Here is a 19,178-nt window from a genome sequence, read left to right as displayed (position 1 = left end):
TGAATTCATTATTAATTATTGGTTTTGTTGTGTTATAATCAGAAAATATGCCCTGTAAATTAATTGAGATTGCCATTGTGGCTTAACAGACAACTGATTTTTGTAAATAATCTCCACTATGGATCCTTGAAAAAAAAGTTAGGCTATGACATTTGGTTTCTATTAATTAAAAAAAAATTGAGATGAAATTCACAAATCATAAAATTAACCATTTTAAAGTGAACAAATCAGTGGCATTTAGTACATTCACATTGTTGTGCCACTGCTTCTCTGTCTAGTTCCAAAAAAACTTCATCACCCCAAAAGGAAACCCTGTTACTACCTTTTTCTCCCCAGTCCCTGGCAACCACCAATCAGCTGTCTGTCTCTATGAGTTACCTTTTCTGGATATTTTATATAAATATGTATATAAATATGTGACCTTTTGTGTCTCGCTTCTTTTACCTAGCATACTGTTATCAAGGTTCATCCATGTTGTAGCACGTATCAGTACTTCATTCCTTTTGTTAAAAAATTTATTTATTTATTTTTGGCTGTGTTGGGTCTTCGTTTCTGTGTGAGGGCTTTCTCTAGTTGCGGCAAGCGGGGGCTACTCTTCATCGCTGTGTGCGGCTTCTCATTGTCCTGGCTTCTCTTGCTGTGGAGCACGGGCTCTAGACGCGCAGGCTCAGTAGTTGTGGCTCATGGGCTTAGTTGCTCTGCAGTATGTGGGATCTTGCCAGACCAGGGCTTGAACCCGTGTCCCCTGCATTGGCAGGCAGATTCTTAACCACTGCGCCACCAGGGAAGCCACCCCCCCTTTTTTTTTTCTTCATTCCTTTTTAAGGCTGAGTAATATTCCCTTGTATGTATATATAATACTACAGTTTGTTTACCCATTCATCCATTGAAGGGCATTTAGGTAGTTTCTACCTTTTGGCTATGGTAAATAGTGCTGTTATAAAAATTAGTGAACAAGTATTTGCGTACCTAGCTCCAGTTCTTCTAGGTATATACCTAGGAGTGAAAATGCTGGATAATAAAGTAAATCTATGTTTAACTTTTTGAGGAATTGCCAACCTGTTTTCCCAGAGCAGCTGCACCATATTACATTCTCATCAGCAGTGTATGAGGCTTCCAGATTTTCTGCATCTTCACCAATACTTGTTATTTTCCATTTTTTAAATTATAGCCATTCTTGTTGGGTATGTAGTGGTGTCTCATTGTGGTGTTGATTTGTGTTTCCCTAATGATAATGACATTGAGCATTTTTTTCACGTGCTTATTGACTGTATATCTTTGGAGAAATGTCTGTTTAAGTCCTTTGCTCACTTAAAAAAGCTGTTTGTCTTTTGTTGTTGAGTTGTAAGAGTTCTTTAATATTCTGGATACTAGACCCTTGATTTGCAAAAGTTTTTTCCCATTATGTGGGTTGATTTTTCACTTTCTTGATAGTGTTATTTGATGTACAGAAGTTTTAAATTTTGATCAAGTCCAACTCATTTTGTTTTTTGTCTTTTGTTGTGGTTTTAGTGTCATATCTAAGAATCCATTGCCAAATCTAAGGTTGTGAAGATTTACCCACATGTTTTCTTCGAAGAGTTTTATAGTTTCAGCTCTTACATTTAGGTTACTGATCCTTTTTGAGTTAATTTTTGTCTGTGGTATAATACAGAGGTCAGTTCATTCTTTTGCATATGGATATCCAGCTGTTCTACTACCATTTGTTTCAGACTATTCTTTCCCCATTGAATGGTCTTGGCACCCTTGTCAAAAATCATTTGGCCATAGATGTATGGGTATATTTCTGTATGGGTATATTTCTGGACTCTCACTTTTATTCCATTGATCTGCATCTCTTTTCTTATGCCAGTACCATACTGTTTTGATTATTATAAGCTTTGTGGTAAGTTTTGAAGTTGGGAAGTGTGAGTCTTCCAACTTTGTTCTTTTTTATTACTGTTTGGCTACTTGGGACTCCTTGAAATTCCATATGAATTTGAGGATCAGCTTTTCCATTTCTGCAAAACAGGCTGTTGGAATTTCAAAAGAGATTGCATTAAATCTGTAGTTTATTTTAGGGGGACAACTTTCATTCTTTCACCATTGAGTATGATGTTAGCTGTAGGTTTTTTTTTAAGTGCCCTTATTTTTCTTTTAAATCTTTAAAATTTTTCTAAATTGAGTTAAAACTGCTCAACTTTAAATAGACTAATTTAAAATTTTTTTGCCAGTTTATGGGAAGTTGTCTCAAAATTGAGAACAGAAGAAATTTTTGTACGGTAATAATTTGGTCCTTACGTGGTCAGGAATATACAGAAAGCATTTATGGAAAAGGGGAGAAAAGGACACAGGACCTTCAGAGCTTATTGAATACAGGGTTTTACTCCCTGAACTGTTGCAGTTGACAATTGCATCTACTTCTAAGGCTTCACTTTTTAATATTGGCTTGCAGGAAAACAAACTTTCCTCAGATTGAGCCTTTTAAAATTAAAAATGCTTTTTAATGTGTTAATTTCTTTCTTGGTTTGTAATAAATGTTTATAAATATCAGTAACTTGGTTTTTCTGAGGCCTTTTCTGAGGAGGAAAGAACCATGGACCAATGGCTGCATCAGAAGTTGCTCAGAAAAATGGAAACTCATTTTCTTAGAAAAATGGAAATGCCCCCAGAGTCAGAATGCACACTAATCTTGCATTTGGTAAACTGTCTTATTACTTGTCTTCCTTATAGTTATTTTAGTGGCAGATATGCAAAATATTTTTGATGGACCAGGTCTTAGAAATATATTGCAGAGAGACAGGAGGTGGTTACCTTTCCTACTCATTTAAGTTATTTTCAGTTTTCCTAAACATTTTTGGGAAAAAATATCCAAGAGCCCCTGTTAGAATAATTTTGCTTCTTTGAGTCTTGCCAGCATTCCTCCCTCCCCCCAACCTTGCCCCCCATATTGTAACGGAATCTTTTGTGCCATGTTTAGCTAATGCATTGAGACTTTTAAGTCACAGAGGTAAGGAAAAATTAGCTGTGGATCAGTGTGTTGCCTAAAACTTTTTGCATTAAACAAACCATAATTATGCCTTTCTCTCAATCCTCTCTGGAGTTTAAAAAATAGTGTAATGATTTGTTGTCTCTGAATATAGTTGATATTTGTGTACAGTATATCTGTGGCCTCACCAGTCAATGGAGAGCAGATGTTTTCTCTTGGAAAATAGTTTTCCTGGAATAGATATTTCTGATTGCTAATTTGTTATATACATGTATACATATGTTTATTTATTTCTGAGACAGTCCTGAACAAGGGCAGGATATGTGTGTGTGTGTGTGTGTGTGTGTATGAGTCAGCTTTCTCCAGAGAAAGAGAACCAGTAGGATATAGAGATATTTATACATATCTCTACCTTAAATATTAAAAGTTTAAGTTTGGGCAGAAGACCTAAATAGACATTTCTCCAAAGAAGATATACAGACTGCCAACAAACACATGAAAGAATGCTCAACATCATTAATCATTAGAGAAATGCAAATCAAAACTACAATGAGATATCATCTCACACCAGTCAGAATGGCCATCATCAAAAATCTAGAAACAATAAATGTTGGAGAGGGTGTGGAGAAAGGGGAACACTCTTGCACTGCTGGTGGGAATGTGAATTGGTACAGCCACTATGGAGAACAGTATGGAGGTTCCTTAAAAAACTAAAAATAGAACTACCATATGACCCAGCCATCCTGCTACTGGGCATATACCCTGAGAAAACCATAATTCAAAAAGAGTCATGTACCAAAATGTTCATTGCAGCTCTGTTTACAATAGCCAGGAGATGGAAACAACCTAAGTGTCCATCATCGGATGAATGGATAAAGAAGATGTGGCACATGTATACAGTGGAATATTACTCAGCCATAAAAAGAAACGAAATTGAGCTATTATTTGTAATGAGGTGGATAGACCTAGAGTCTGTCCTACAGAGTGAAGTAAGTCAGAAAGAGAAAGACAAATACCGTGTGCTAAGACATATATATGGAATTTAAGAAAAAAAAATGTCATGAAGAACCTAGGGGTAAGACAGGAATAAAGACACAGACCTACTAGAGAATGGACTTGAGGATATGGGGAGCGGGAAGGGTAAGCTGTGACAAAGCAAGAGAGAGGCATGGACATATATACACTACCAAACGTAAGGTAGATAGCTAGTGGGAAACAGCTGCATAGCACAGGGAGATCAGCTTGGTGCTTTGTGACCGCCTGGAGGGGTGGGATAGGGAGGGTGGGAGGGAGGGAGATGCAAGAGGGAAGAGATATGGGAACATATGTATATGTATAACTGATTCACTTTGTTATAAAGCAGAAACTAACACACCATTGTAAAGCAATTATACTCCAATAAAGATGTAAAAAAATTTAAGTTTGTTTAAAATTTATACGTTTCTTTTTAATACATTCATATATATGTATGTATGTATCTATATGTTTAATATGTAACATACTTAATATACATTACATAATATTCCATTCAAGTGCTAATCTTATCCTGAAACACCCTCACCGACACATCCAGAAATAATGTTTAATTTGGGTACTCCATGGCCAGTCCATTTGACATATAAAAGTAGCCATCACAGTGTGCCTCTTAACTAGTAAAAGGAATTGAAGTCTATTATGATCCTTTTTATTTTAGTTAGTGTCTTTGGGATAAAGAGAGTGGGTAGAGGGAGAAGCTTAGAAGCCACCTAGTTCTCCTGATGTGGGTCACTTGCATCTGGAACATCTTCTTTGACTCTGTTATCAGTATGTTTCTCATCCTTTACTTCTCTTTATAATTCTCCATGATTATACTCTTGATAATTTATGAAGCTGAACACAGACTTTTGTATTGATTTCTTCTAAAATGAAATAAAAATATACCTACTTTTATGGATGGGAGGTGAACATGGATACGTGCAAAGGGATGGCAAAATTTGAGGATCTTTTATAGAACAGACTACCAAACTTATTTTTTCATCTTCTGCCATGAATTCTGCCATTGAATTGGCCATTATCCTTAGCTGTTTGAACTTCTTAAAGGGGGTCACTGGATGGATAGTGGAGATGAGTGGCAACAGCTTGTTGTGGCTGCTATTCCTTGGCTTCACCGTTATCCACAGTCTGAATATGGGCTTTGCGGTTCTGAAACCTGATTTTCTTGCTTCATCCGGTGCTCATGACTTCATTCATGCCAACACAATTCACCAGGATTGATTTTTCAGAAGCCAAAGTTCTGTTTATTAATATACATGGGGAGATGGACCTTTCCAGTCTGATTCATACTCACTGTTGGAGTGTCATTTTGTGTTGATAATCTAAGTGCTGAACAACATCTAAGTACTGAATGGTGTCTTATCAGTGGTAAGACAGTTGACTAGTTACTCATTAAACGATAATATAATGACTTACAGAAATATAAAAATAAATGTGTTAAGGATTTTATTTAATTCATAATCAATGAGAGAACCGGGCGAATGGTATATAACTGGTTCAAAGGAAAGTGAAAAAAAGTCCCACAAATTTGTATGGAGTAAAGGAATGTTGAAATGGATTGCAAACGGAGACAAAAGCGGTCTGTGGGGGAGGGGGAGCCGATGAGCAGTGAGCGAAGTCGGATGAACCCTCTTCCTGACACGATGACTCTGCATGTCTCTCAGTTACCTACAGTTTATAGATTTGTAAAATTTCACATAGCGGTGGAGTATGATGAGGTGGAAGGGTGTGCTATAAACAGTGCCTAGTTTTCCATGTTTTTTTCCTCTACGTGAGTGGGAGTTAGAGGATATTCCAGGACTGTTCTTCTGGGTCCTCTTGGAGCCTGGTAAACCTTTACAGTGGTACCATCACTCTGTTAATTAATGTGGACATATTAAAATAATTTGGTTTTGTAGTGGGAAGCAGCCGCATAGCACAGGGAGATCAGCTCCGTGCTTTGTGACCACCTAGAGGGGTGGGATAGGGAGGGTGGGAGGGGAGACGCAAGAGGGAGGAGATATGGGGATATATGTATGTGTATAGCTGATTCACTTTGTTATACAGCAGAAACTAACACCGTTGTAAAGCAATTATACACCAATAAAGATGTTAAAAAAATAATTTGGTTTTGGATCATTTAAATAATTCGTTATATACAGATCCAGGTTTGAACTTTTTTATAGAAGTTGCTAATTTTCTCTCAGGCACTGGATCTTTTTATGGAAAGCTGGAGGTAACTTGGAGTATGGCTGCAAGGAGCAATAATAAATCATGCTGGTTTTGTATGCTTTTCTCTTATAAATATATAAATATTGAAATTGCTTAAAAATTTTGGGAGCCCTTATTGTGGTGTTGGAAAGAGCCTAAGATTTATAATAATCTGAATTACTTACCCTTATACATATACAAGCATGTGTAAACTATGATTTTATAATCTAACTTCCTTTTAATTCCTTCTGAACATTTTAAAGTATGTTTAAACAAAATAATTTTTAAATTAACATACATGTTTTATACAATTGGGTGTAGTATTTCTCTCTTAGCCAGAATAAATGTTGAGCGATTCTTTCCTTTTCATGACAGATGACTTTTCCTAATATTGTGATGCCCTCTAGTGAATTCAGCCTTTCAGATAAGAAATTATGAGAGGCAGTAATCAGTACAATGAAATCTTCAGAGGGAACATTCTAGTAATTAGAACTGTTTTTATGTGTCTTGTTGAGAAGGCAAGTTTCTGTTCTAGGAAGTGTTTAAGCAAAGATTTGATAATCTCTCACGAGTCTTATTGTTGAATTAAGTGAAATTGTTCCAGATGACTTCTAAAATCTTCAGCTTCAAGGTTCTAGATTTCATGACTTAACTAGTTTTCAGTTACTGAATACTGAGCATCCACAGTGTTTAGCACTGTCCTGAGGGTTGTGAAGGTTTCAAAGGTAGTATTAAGGCATGGATGTGACTTCAAGTAACTTTTGTCTGCATCAGTTTGGAGAAAACAATAGTAACTAACCTTTGTTGAACACTTTGTTTCTGAAGCTGCTCAGAACGATTTACCTTATGTCTTTTAATCCTCACAATCATGAGGTAGGTGCCATCTTTAGTTCTGTTTTACGAGTGTAGAAACTGAGACCCAGAGAGGTTAAATAATTTGTTCAAACTCATGCAGTAAGTGGTGGAACCAGGACCAGCTTGTATAAAATAATAGTGAATAGGTGAAGGTAATTTTTTTTTTAAATTTATTATTTATTTATTTTTGGCAGTGTCGGGTTTTCGTTGCTGCGCACGGGCCTTCTCCAGTTGCGGCGAGCGGGGGCCACTCTTCGTTTCGATGTACAGGCCTCTCATTGTGAAGCACGGGCTCTAGGTGCACGGGCTTCAGTAGTTGTAGCACATGGGCTCAGTAGTTGTGGCTTGCGGGCTCTAGAGCGCAGGCTCAGTAGTTGTGGTGCACAGGCCCAGTTGCTTCGCAGCATGTGGGATCTTCTGGGACCAGGGCTCGAACCTGTGTCCCCTGCATTGGCAGGCGGACTCTCAACCATTGCGCCACCAGGGAAGTCCGGTAATTTTTAATTGTTTATAGGTTGACAGGTTGTCTATTGGTTGTTTATTTCAAGCTAGCTCAGATTACTTTTGGATACATTATGTTTTCATTGCTACACTTAAGTGTGTGGTTTCATATTCATTTCATTCAGAAAGTGGTAGTTTACTAATTTGGACCTAAATGTTTTAGTCCATTAACAATTTTTTGTCCATAAGATACTTTTGCTTTGTTTCTTAAAGATTTATTATTTATTTATTTAATTTATTTTTGGCTGTGTCAAGTCTTAGTTGTGGCACGAGGGATCTTGTTGCGGTGTGCGGGCTTCTTTCTAGTTGTGGTGTGCGAGTTTTCTCCTCTCAGGTTGTGGCTCACAGGCTCCAGGACGCATGGGCTCTGTAGTTGTGGCGCGTGGGTTCCAGAGCACGTGGGCTCTGTAGTTTGCAGCACGTGGGCTCTAGCTGACACACGAGCTCAGCTGTGGCGCGTGGACTTAGTTGCCCCACGGCATGTGAAATCTTAGTTCCCTGACCAGGGATCGAACCCGCATCCCCTGCATTGGCAGGCGGATTCTTTACCACTGAACCACCAGGGAAGTCCCTGTAAGATACTTATTTCAGAGACTTATTTGACAGACAGATGATGCAGCCTTACCTTCCTAGTTTACTTTCTGTAAAACATCTATTCTTTAAAGTTTAGAGAATCCGCTGCTCACTCCTATGCTTACGAATTTATTTATGACTTTTGGCTTTCTTTTGGCTTTCAGAGTCATTTACCGTCTTCATTGGATCTTAATGCTACTGTAGCTCTGTCCATTTGGTTTTCATTATCTAGACCAAGTAGAAATTGATTTCTCCATTTGTTGGTAAATTAATTTTATCAGATTGGGAATGTTGGCTTTTTGATACCCTGGATTTTACCTATTTGTGGTGCACTCAGGTCGTGTTAGTCATACAGAGACAGTATAGGATTCATCTTTGATGTGATTGTTGGAAAGAGGTGAGCCATAGAATATATTATGTTGAGATATATAAGGTAGATTTTTCATGTTTCTGGAAACTTGTGTCCATTTATGAAACTCTTTCTTTGCTCCAAATCATTTGTTCCTCATTTGTATTTAATACGTTACAGATTAATGGTGACCTTAATGGCCTGGCTACTCCTTAGGCTCCATCTCTCCCTTACTTCAGTTCTGTGTTTACCTAAAGACTTGTTATCAATGTGCCTCTTTCTTTATTTTTCCATTTAGGGTTCTAAGTGAGAAATAAGAGAGAATGTGAGAAGGAACAAAATAGCAGCTTTCTTAATGGAAGGGGAGATAAAGTGCCCAGCCTAGGATTTTAAAAAGTCTAGAAGGATTGAGCAGGGCTCTAGAGAAGACTATTTCAGTGAAAGTAGGAGCTTAGAAAAATCCCATGCGACTCCATGTGCCTTTTGGCACATCGTAAAAATAGAATAATTACTTTTTAGGGTTTCTTGAGATTTTGTGATCCTCCCCCACCCCGCCAATTTGTTTCTCCTGTTTCTCTTTGTCTTTCTCCTCCTAGAGTTTTTTTCTAGCAGTGAAAATCTCAAAGAGTTATATCAGGGGATGGGAATTATGGGATAAGTTGTGGTCTTGCATTCTGTGTGGCCCAGAATCTGGGAACATAAAGTGAAGCGTTTTGGTGAGAGATTAAAAAAAATGGGTATAAGCTGGTCACATTTGGAAGACAGGGAGGTAGGAGAGGGTCTCCTACAGTTTATAAGAGTTAATACAATAGATTGGGGTATTAAAATACAGTTTTATAAATCATTGTTCCAAGTTAGGTGTTTATTCATAGTGGTTAAAGACTGTGTTGTTATTAGTGCTATTTTTCAGGCATGTATGAGTGAAGCTGGCTTTTTGTAGGCTGACCTGAAAACCTGATCACTTATGTATCATATAATTTCTGTGAGAAAATGCATTGTGAATTCCAAACAGCTGACTTGCCGCAAGGTTTTGGCATGCTACCTGCTCATAATTTGGGACTCTTGTCTCTGTCCATATTTTGATAGAATTCCCACCTTGGGGCATTTCTAATCTGTGAACCAAAATTTTATTTGACTGTAAATTAGATAAACCTCTGTGGCATAGAGATATGTATGAAAATAGATTACTTTTACCCCAAACATCTTAATCTTATTGAACACCATAAGTTAAGGAAAATTACATTCATTTTAGAAGTTTATAATGAAGTAACTTTGGTAATTAGAAACTACAATAATATTTGGCAATGCAAAGTGATGGAAAGTAGTGGTTTTAGGATATATTTTGGAAATAACAGTTGACAGGTCTGTTGCTAATTTTTTTGGATTTGGGGGGTTAGGGAAAGGAAAGAATGAACGATGACTCCTAGGTTTCTTGGTAGAGAATCTTGGTGGTTGCTGATACCGTTTACAGAGATGGAGAAAAACAAGGGCTGAGTGGCGAGTAGAGGAATGGGGAAGAATAATCATGACATTTATTCTGAATGTGTTCAGTTTGATAGAACTGTTAGACACCCAAGTGTCAGGTAATCAGCTGAATCTGTGAGTTGAGCTCAGAGGAGAAGATTGTGTTGGAGATATATTTTGGAAAGGTCAGCATGAGGATAATGTAGAGGAAGTGGGGAGGAGGAAAAGGATAGAAGACAACCAATATCTGAGTGATAGGAAGCCCCAGCATTTAGCGGTCTAGTAGAGGAGGAGGAGCCACAAGGAGACCCTGAGACAGGGAGCAATGAGGTCAGAAGAAAACCCGGAAAAGTGGTGTCGCAAAAGCCAAGAGAGGCAAGCATTTCAAGGAGGAAGTGGCCATTCATGTGGAATGCTGCCAAGAGGTGGAGTAAAGTGAGGACAGAGGAGTGGCCATTGGATTTGGCAGTGTGAAAATAGACTTTTTTGCTGACGTGGTTTCAGTGGAGTGTTAGAGGCAACAAGCCAGACTGTAGTTGACTGAAGAGGGAGTGGGAAGTGAGGGACTGTGTGTCATTATGATGCATTTCTCTATTGGGTAGATGTTCACTTAATGTTCAAAACCCATTCAGTAAGCTTGGAGGTTTGCATTATCCATAAATGGCTGTAGGAAGTTAGCATTGGCCTTTGCCTCCCAGTAATTTTTCTTTGGTTAGCATTTGATTGTTAATTTAAAAGGTTCTGAATTTCATAGGTGCCTTCCATTTTAGAGTAAAATTGGATGTTCAATCTGTGTTAACTTCTAGAGTTAATATTATATTAAGTTAAAACTTAGAGTATTTACCTTTTCAGGAAAGTAATTATAAGCCTTGAAAATTATGCCAGGACTATTTCATCTTGAAACACTTAGAAAGTCATTTTGGTTTTTTGTAATTACAGTGTTTCAGTAAGCAACATCTAAACAGGGATTGCATTTGGCAGTTATGTACATGTTCTTGTTCTAAACTAAGCACTGTTTCTGTGGTTTAGATTTTTCCTTTATAAATAGAATTTTAATCAGTGTAGCTTAAATTTTTTCCAGACATGTTATAATTAGCACTGGCTACAACTTAACCCTAAAATGTGCATAATAAATTTAATAATATTTTATAAGTACTCCTATTAAATGAAAGTAAACAGGAATTATTTGAATATTTAGAATATTCTCTGGTTTATGTTTTTCTGTTACAGTGTGGAAAACAAATATGGCTACTTAAAAAGAAGTTGATACATTACCTGCTTGGTCTATCACTGGGAATGATGTTACTTACATTTTGGAGTCAAATTATATTTTGGCGTCACATGGTCTTATATACCATGATAGCTCATTCATATATTCTTCTGAGTATACTATGTATTAATGCAGTTACTGGCAAAAAAAGTACTATTGTAGGATGTACTTGCCAAGTGTGATTGGTCTGCCAGTTCAGGCCCACTGCACTGATCAACACATGGACCTCTTAAAAATTCTAACGACAAGCAATTTGGTTTACAGGAAGTTGTTTGGAGAGTTGTTAAGAAGCACATCTGGGTCTCAGTTTTTTTTTTTTTGTTTTTTTTTTTTGCGCGGGCCTCTCACCGTTGTGGCCTCTCTCCCGTTGCGGAGCACAGGCTCCGGACGCGCAGGCTCAGCGACCATGGCTCACGGGCCCAGCTGCTCCGCGGCATGTGGGATCCTCCCGGACCGGGGCATGAACCCGCGTCCCCTGCATCGGCAGGCGGACTCTCAACCACTGCGCCACCAGGGAAGCCCTGGGTCTCAGTTTTTTAATTTCCTAGGTTATCACAAACAAGTCTGAAAAATGATACTGCTAAGAGGACTTAGGAGACATCATGACTTAAATGTAATATGGTATCCTGGAATAGAAGGACATGAGATAAACACTAAGGAAATTTAAATATAGACTGTAGTTACTAAAAATTTGTCAATATTGGTTTATTAATTGTGACAAATGTACTCTACCAATGTAAGATGTTAATACTATGGGAAACTGGGTGTGGGGTATATGGGAATTCTATACTGTCAACACAATTTTTCTGTAAATTTAAAACTTCTGAAATAAAAGTTTATTATGGAAAAAAAAAAAGAACATGTGGGATAGGAGATATTTTTGTAGCCATCATTGGAAAATACAGTCTGCCACGCTTTATGACTCTGGTTATGTAAGCTTTGTGGATCTGAGTTTCCTTACCTTTAAAATAGGGATATAATAGTGCCTCCCTCCATAGAGCTGTTCTGAGAAGTAAATGAGGTAATGCCTAGTATACTGTCTGACATTGTAAGTGTTCAATAAATGCTATTAAACAGTATGATGACAACTCATTAAAATTTTTTTTAAATGTCTGCATAAGAAAAAAAGCATATTTGTACATTTTGATTGAGTTGTAAGAAGTGTGGTCTTGCCAAGCTGGACCTAATTTAGGGCCTAACCTCTTTGAACCTGAACTACTATATCATCCATCCTAAGTTGATTTTTCTACAGTTTTCTGCAGTCCCTGCCTATAGCAGTTGGAATTGACATCTCTAAAAGTGTGTTTTAAAATCAAATTGCATATTCTTAGAGAATTTGGGGATTCTCAGTTGTCTTAACTTGAATTTAAAACTAAAACCCTTAATGAATTTTTTTTAATGTTTTTTTTAAATAACATTTATGACTTAGAAGGGACTTTTACTGTAATCTTTTAAAATATTTATTTATTTATTTTTGGCTGCGTTGGGTCTTAGTTGTGGCACGTGGGATCTTTGTTGCAGCATGTGGGCTCAGTAATTGTGGCATGTGGGTTCCAGAGCATGCGGGCTTAGTAGTTGCGGTGCGTGGGCTTAGTTGTCCTGCAGTATGTGGGATCTTAGTTCCCCGAATAGGGATTGAACCCGCATCCCCTGCATTGGAAGGCAGATTCTTAACCACTGGACTGCCAGGGAAGTCCCATACATCTCATTTTTGACCTAATGTATATTACTCTGCTTCTGCTTGATGATCCATCATATTCTCTATAGCAGGCCCGTGTGACTCCTTAATTGGTTTAAAAACTCAAGTACGGTTTCCAAGTTTGCAGATTCATTAAGGCTAATCAATAGAATGTGCTAAAGGTTCTGCAGAGATTTCCCAAAAAGGAATTCTAAAAATATAAGCACTGACAGCATGTTGGAGTAAGTAGTGTCGCTTCCCAAGCCAGTCTTTTTGAAGTGTACACATCTCATTTGGAAATAATGACTCTAGTATTTCTTTTTAACTTGAGTTACTTTATGGGACTTCCCATTTTAAATTTCTATAACTCTTAGCTTTCCCATTAACCAATATTATTGTCATTTTAAGATAGTAGCGCTAGAGGAGTATTGTAGGCAAGAGCTGTGTTGTGCAGAATAAAATCCCTAGTGCAGATCTAGCGTCTGTTTCGTTGTCCATAGCTTAGGGGAAAGCTACAGCTTGTCCATACATGCAACAAATCATAGCCATCAAATTTTAATATGACTCACACTGGTATGATCAATGTGTATAGTATGTGAATGTTTGTCTAAATGTGTAACATGTAGTAACATATCTACCAGACATTTTTTAAAAAGTGATTTCATTTTAAAATAATTAAATTGAACAGTTTATCAAATACTGTTTCAGTTTTCCAAATATGTGGTAAATTGAGTTTCAGCGAGCTGAAACTCTTTTTATTTGTATAAATAACTTTTCAGATCTTTTATCATGGTAATGGTGTGTGTGTGTTAAATTTTTAAAAAGCAAAAAACGTTTTAGAACCTGACTAATTAAATTATCCAAACATTACCAGACTGCTATATGGTAAAAATAGTTTTTGATAATTCTACTTTAGGCAGACCTTTCACCAATGAATACTTGAACATTTTCCATGGAAAGCATTATGATAAGAGATACGTACTACTATTGGCAACTATTAACTTTAGAAATTATCAGCAGATGTTTCCCTTGCATGGTTGACTTGGTCACCCCTGAGCTGAATAATTCTAAACTGCCCGGAAAGATGCGTGGCTAACATTTACATGGTGTCTGGAACTTATTGAAACATACATCAGGTTTCCAATAAGCGGAATTTGCACCATTTTTACTTCTCTGACAGCTTTTTTCTCTCTGTTTTTAAGAAGGCATGCTGTGCTGTGTCATCATTTCAAGCCTTGCCATTAGTGGTATATAGGAGAAAAGGTAGAAAAAGTGATTTTTATAGAGCTTTGGTTCTTTTAGAGCCTTGGAATTAGCTTTCTGTCTTTGATAAGCACATACTTTCATTGGTTATAAGGAGTTCCTAAGTGTTCATTTTCTTTAGTGTTTAAATTTAACACTGCTTTATTCCAAATAAAATTCTTACTTTTATCTCAGAGTTGAATGATGGACATTTGAATTTCTCTAGTGAAAAGAGCATTTTACTTTTTATTGCTATTTTTAATGGTAACTAACATTTCCCACTCTAACTCAACCCATAGTAAATAATTAGAAAATTAGTATATTATGCCATTTTTAGATTAAAGGTAGTTATTTTAGGAGAGAAAGTTTTGGGTTAATGCTGTAGCAGATTGTTTTTTAGTTTGCTTATTTACTGCTTTCTTAAACTCCCTTTTTGAGTTTAATATTTGTCTTATATGTTACATGTTTATATAAGAGTTTGAAATTCAGTCCAGAAGAGTCAACTATTGTTTTTCAATCTTTAGGGCACTGTATTTTGAGTGTAGTTTACAAATGTAACACATTTTGCTCACTCTTAGGTAACTCTTGTTTTTAATATTTAAATCCTAATGACTAGAACTAATAAATTGTTTTAATTTCCAAAGTAATACAGGTTTGTTAGAAAATATTAAATAATTAAAATTATATAATAAATTGGAAAGTGACAGTAAATCCCCATTGCCTACAGGACATAGACTGAATCTGTTATAGTCAGGAAAGGGCGTTATCTTAGAAAGAACTGTTGATAGCTTTAATTGCTATGTTGAAAATTAAACAATGAAATTTTAATTTTATGATATCACATTGTATGTAAGTCATAGGAAATTGAATTACAAGTATATAATAATAAAATTAATTTAGCATTATTACCAAGTTATCAACTTCTACTTATTTTTCTTACTTCATTGTAGACTGGTAGAAATTTTGATATATATTGGGATTGGTCTTTAGTTTACATTTGGGAACCATTGACCTAGCCAACCTCATCGTCTCTCACTGCTTTTCAGAATACAGCCAGACTTCTCCTCTCTCTTGGCATACTGCTTAGTTGTGACTTGCTTGTTTTTGCTCATGTGGTTCCTTCATTCTTGGTTACATTCTACTTATATTTCAGGGTTCATTTCAAATCCTACATGTGGCAGAGACTACTAGCTGTGTACCAAAATGTGTTCTTCTCCTACCTGCGCCTGGAGCTAGCTCTTGTTTTTCATGTGATTACATTCTAGCCACTGAATGTGAGTAGAAATGATACGCTACAGCTCTCCGTGTTTTTTTTCTCTTCTGCTGGCCAGACACATACCATAAGGTGGAACTATGGGGATGCCGAGCCGCAATGGAAGCAACTTGGATCCCTGAGTAACTCTATGGAGGAGAGTTATCCACCAACCTGAACTTTCCCCTGTTACCCCGCTACTATTACATATGCAAGAAATAAACTGTATGTTAAGCCATTACATGTTTGGTTCTGTTTGTTACCTCAGTTTCATCTATAATAACACTACTTCCTCTAGAAGGCAGTTTCTGACTGTTTCAGTTCACTTAGATTACCATTTTTTTCTCCCCCAATTCTTTGGTACTTATTAGGTATTTGCTAATCTTTAAAATAAAGCATAGATATTGCATCTGCAATGGTGCTAAATTTAGTTAACTTCTTTTATTTTAGTTTTCTCTGGTTAGACTTTCATTCTAACGGAGAAAAATCTTATAAAAATCCTGTAATTTAATAAATTAGAACAAAGATCTCACAAGCTAGTGAAATTTGTAGTAGTGAAGTCACTTCTGTTTCTCACTTCTCCCTCCCCCTTTCCCTTCTATAAACATGAAACATTTACAGCAGTGTCCTGTTCTAGGCTCTGGGGGTACAGCAGTAAATAGATAAAAATTGTGCCCTCTTGGAGTTTACAGACAGTCAACATGTAAAACATTTAGAATGCTAAATGTGATCAGTAACTGGGAAAAAAAAGTGTGTTTGTAGGGGGGTGAGGGTGGGGGTGACAGGTGATAAGATGCGTGAAGTGTGTGCTGCATGGGGTGGTGTAACAGGTGTAAATTGGGTGGTTAGGGAAGGCCTCTCTGTGAAAGTGACCTTTGGGCTATGACCTGAACCAGGTGAGTAGAAACCATGTGGCTGACTGGAAAAAGAGCTATTAAATAGAGAAGAGCACGAGTGCTCTTCAGCCTGAGGTGAGAGTAATGAAAATGTTCTAAAATCAGTTGTGGTGCTCGTCACCCTACTCTGTGAATATACTAAAAACCACTGAAAAGTACACTTTAAATGCGTGAATTTTATGGTGTGTGAATTATATCTCAGTAAAGCTGTTGAAAACCATCAAGCTTTAGAGATTTTCAGCTTCACCCCAGGGAAATCCCTTTTTTCCCTTACTTCTCTCTTTAGAAATGTTCAGGTTTGTAGTAGTCGTCATTGCCGTGAATCACATGAATTATGTTCCAGTTAGACCAGATACTGGGAAACACAGTAATCATTACAAATATTAGTGAATTCATATCAGGTTACTTTGGCCGTAAATTTAAAAAAATTCCAACACTAAAATCCTGTCATGTATATACAGTCTTCTCAGCTTGCTGCTAAAGTAACAGTAGATTATTACGCATTTATAACTTGGGAGAGAAAAGGTGATGCTGGCTTCATGCTCAGTAATGACTGATTTGGGATGGAGACTGCGCTGGCTTTGCAGCCACATCCCTCACCAACATTGCGGTTGCCTGAGAGCGTTGCCCTTAGATCATGCTTGCTTCTTGTTTCCTTTTAATGGTTGATATTCAAAGCATCTTGGCTGTCTTAGGCTGCCTCTCTGGATCTTGCTTTTTCAGAATACTACCTTCCATATTTTTCTCTGGAAGTAATTTTTAGCACTCAATAAGTGTTTCCTTTGTACCACAAGTCCACCTAGATCCCACCTACCTAGGCAGCATAGATTTAGATCTGTCTTCCTAGATACTTAAAATTTTAGAGCTAGGTAGAATCTAGAGTTCAGAGTTATGTAAGTAATCTCTGCAAAGCTTGTGTTAGACTCTCAATAATCCTGAATTCCATCATGTGTCTTTTTCCAGTACCATTACTATATTTCCGTAAGGAATAAATAACGCTCCTAAAGGCAGCTTCCCATTGACTCTAAGGAGATTCTTTAGACTCTATTACAGTGTTTAAAGGTATTGACTCTAAATTTGTATTTTATTAAATAAAGCATCTAATCATTTTGTCTCAATATGTAGTTACTCTTTGTCACAGGACCCGTTTTCTCTTGTACTGGAAGTTATCAAATGACTTCAGTGTAGTTTGGAGTTGAACAGTTTACTTCCACTGTGATTCTAGGCCTGGCTCTGCCACTGACTCACTCTTTGACTTTGGCAAGTAGCTTAATCTGATTAAAGACAGATTTTGTATTTCAGAGGTAGATTTTATAAGCAGGATTTCCCCCCTCCAAGAGAATGGATTTTATGCAGAGATTACAACTCAAAAGGTGTGAGTAAAAGAAAAGCCAATGAATGTAATGTTACCTTTTTTACTTTCCTAGACCTCGTGGGAAGGAAAGGAAGGGGTTTCCACTCCACGAAGAAGTGGAACTTCACAGCTTCTTACCACACAGGCAAGATGCAGTGGGGAAGGAACCCAGTTCTGTGTCATGTGGTCAAGGAAGAAAGGGTGATTGTGCCTGCAGGTCTTTTGTAAGACGGGTCAGGGAATGCACTGTGGCCTCAGCCTGGCCTGAAGAGAGCCAGTCAGGGCTCTGAGGGCTGCTTGTGTGCAAGAAACCCGCCGTTACTCTTAGAACGAAAAAGTTGGTCACACTCTTACCTTTCAGATGAAGCATTTGTATCTTAATTTAAACAGGTGCATCTTAATCTAGCTACATCAGCCTGCTTAGTAAATAATAGATATTTACTAAGTATGTACTATGCACCAGTTGCTGCTCCAACCACTTTCCATGTATTAACTCATCAAATTTTCACAACAGCTCCTTTACCTGCTATTGACCTGACTTGGTACTGCTATTACCCCTGTTTTTAAAATCGAGGAAGTTACAGGTTGGAAGTTCACAATTATTAAGTGGCAGAGCTGGGATTCAAACCCATAACCTGTCTGAGCACAGGCTTCGGTTTAATTAGGGACAAGCCTGATGTTAAAAGGCGTAAGTTTCATTGTAGAGGTCTAGGACTCAAAAAGGAGACTTTCCTGGGAGCCCCTACAGATACCAGTGAATTACTTCTCTGAGTTTCTTTATCTGTAAAATAAAGAGTTTTAAGAAATTAGGCCTTTGAAGTGCTTCCTGTTGGAGAAGTCTTAAGGTTTTGAACACAAATTATAATACCTAAATGCTTCTTTTCAGTAAATTTAGTACAGCATGAAGATTTTATTATAGATTTAATCTTACCTTGTAGTCATCAATATGTAGTATATACTAAACGCATGGCATTGGGCATTTGCCATGTGTCTAGTGTGAATTGAGATGTGCTGTAGTGTTAAAATACACAGCAGATATCACAAATTTATTATGAAAAAATGCATGTAAAGTATCTTATTAGTAATCTGTTTAAATTTGATTACATATTGAAATAGTATTTTATATAAGGTTAAATCTATTAAAATTAATTTTATTTATCTTTATTTTTTAATGTGGCTACTAGAAGATTTCAAATTACATGTGTGGCTCATATTATATTTCTATTGGACAGTACTGTTGTAGAGAGTCCTAAGTGAGAAAAAGATGGTATTTTTCCTATGGGTAGGAAACTAATTTAGTGAAGTAGGCAGGAAAACTATACGTATCTGGTAAATCTAAGTGCATCAATGTTGTCCCCTACTTGGCCTTGGATGAATAATATGTATTTGTTATAATAACTGGAATATGTTTGATAAAATAAATTAATTGAAAGAATAGATATATTTGCACCATGTATAAGTCAGTAGTATATTTATAGAGCACTTATCATATACCAGGCACTCATCTAAGCACTTTACATATATTGTTAACTCTCTTAATACTGATAGTAACAC

The 19,178-nt window shown here is 36.9% G+C and overlaps 1 protein-coding gene across 4 annotated transcripts in view; it reads left to right on the top strand.

Moving 5' to 3' along the window:
- LCLAT1 (lysocardiolipin acyltransferase 1) overlaps window positions 1–19,178 on the top strand; it is a 263,073-nt gene that overhangs the window by 81,452 nt on the left and 162,443 nt on the right. Inside the window, exon 2 of one of the 4 annotated variants that reach the window (XM_089923300.1) lies at window positions 15,276–15,396. The exons of the other annotated variants lie outside the window; for them this stretch is intronic. The gene's annotated coding sequence lies outside the window, so the exon portion shown is untranslated. The remainder of the gene's footprint in view (window positions 1–15,275; window positions 15,397–19,178) is intronic. 4 annotated transcript variants of the gene reach the window in all.

This window comes from Delphinapterus leucas, chromosome 13 (genome assembly GCF_059928025.1).
Source record: "Delphinapterus leucas isolate spDelLeu-1000000601 "Yukka" chromosome 13, BTC_Dleu_Yukka2, whole genome shotgun sequence".
Lineage (NCBI taxonomy): Eukaryota > Metazoa > Chordata > Mammalia > Artiodactyla > Monodontidae > Delphinapterus > Delphinapterus leucas.
This window is presented reverse-complemented; position numbering and strand designations above follow the sequence as displayed.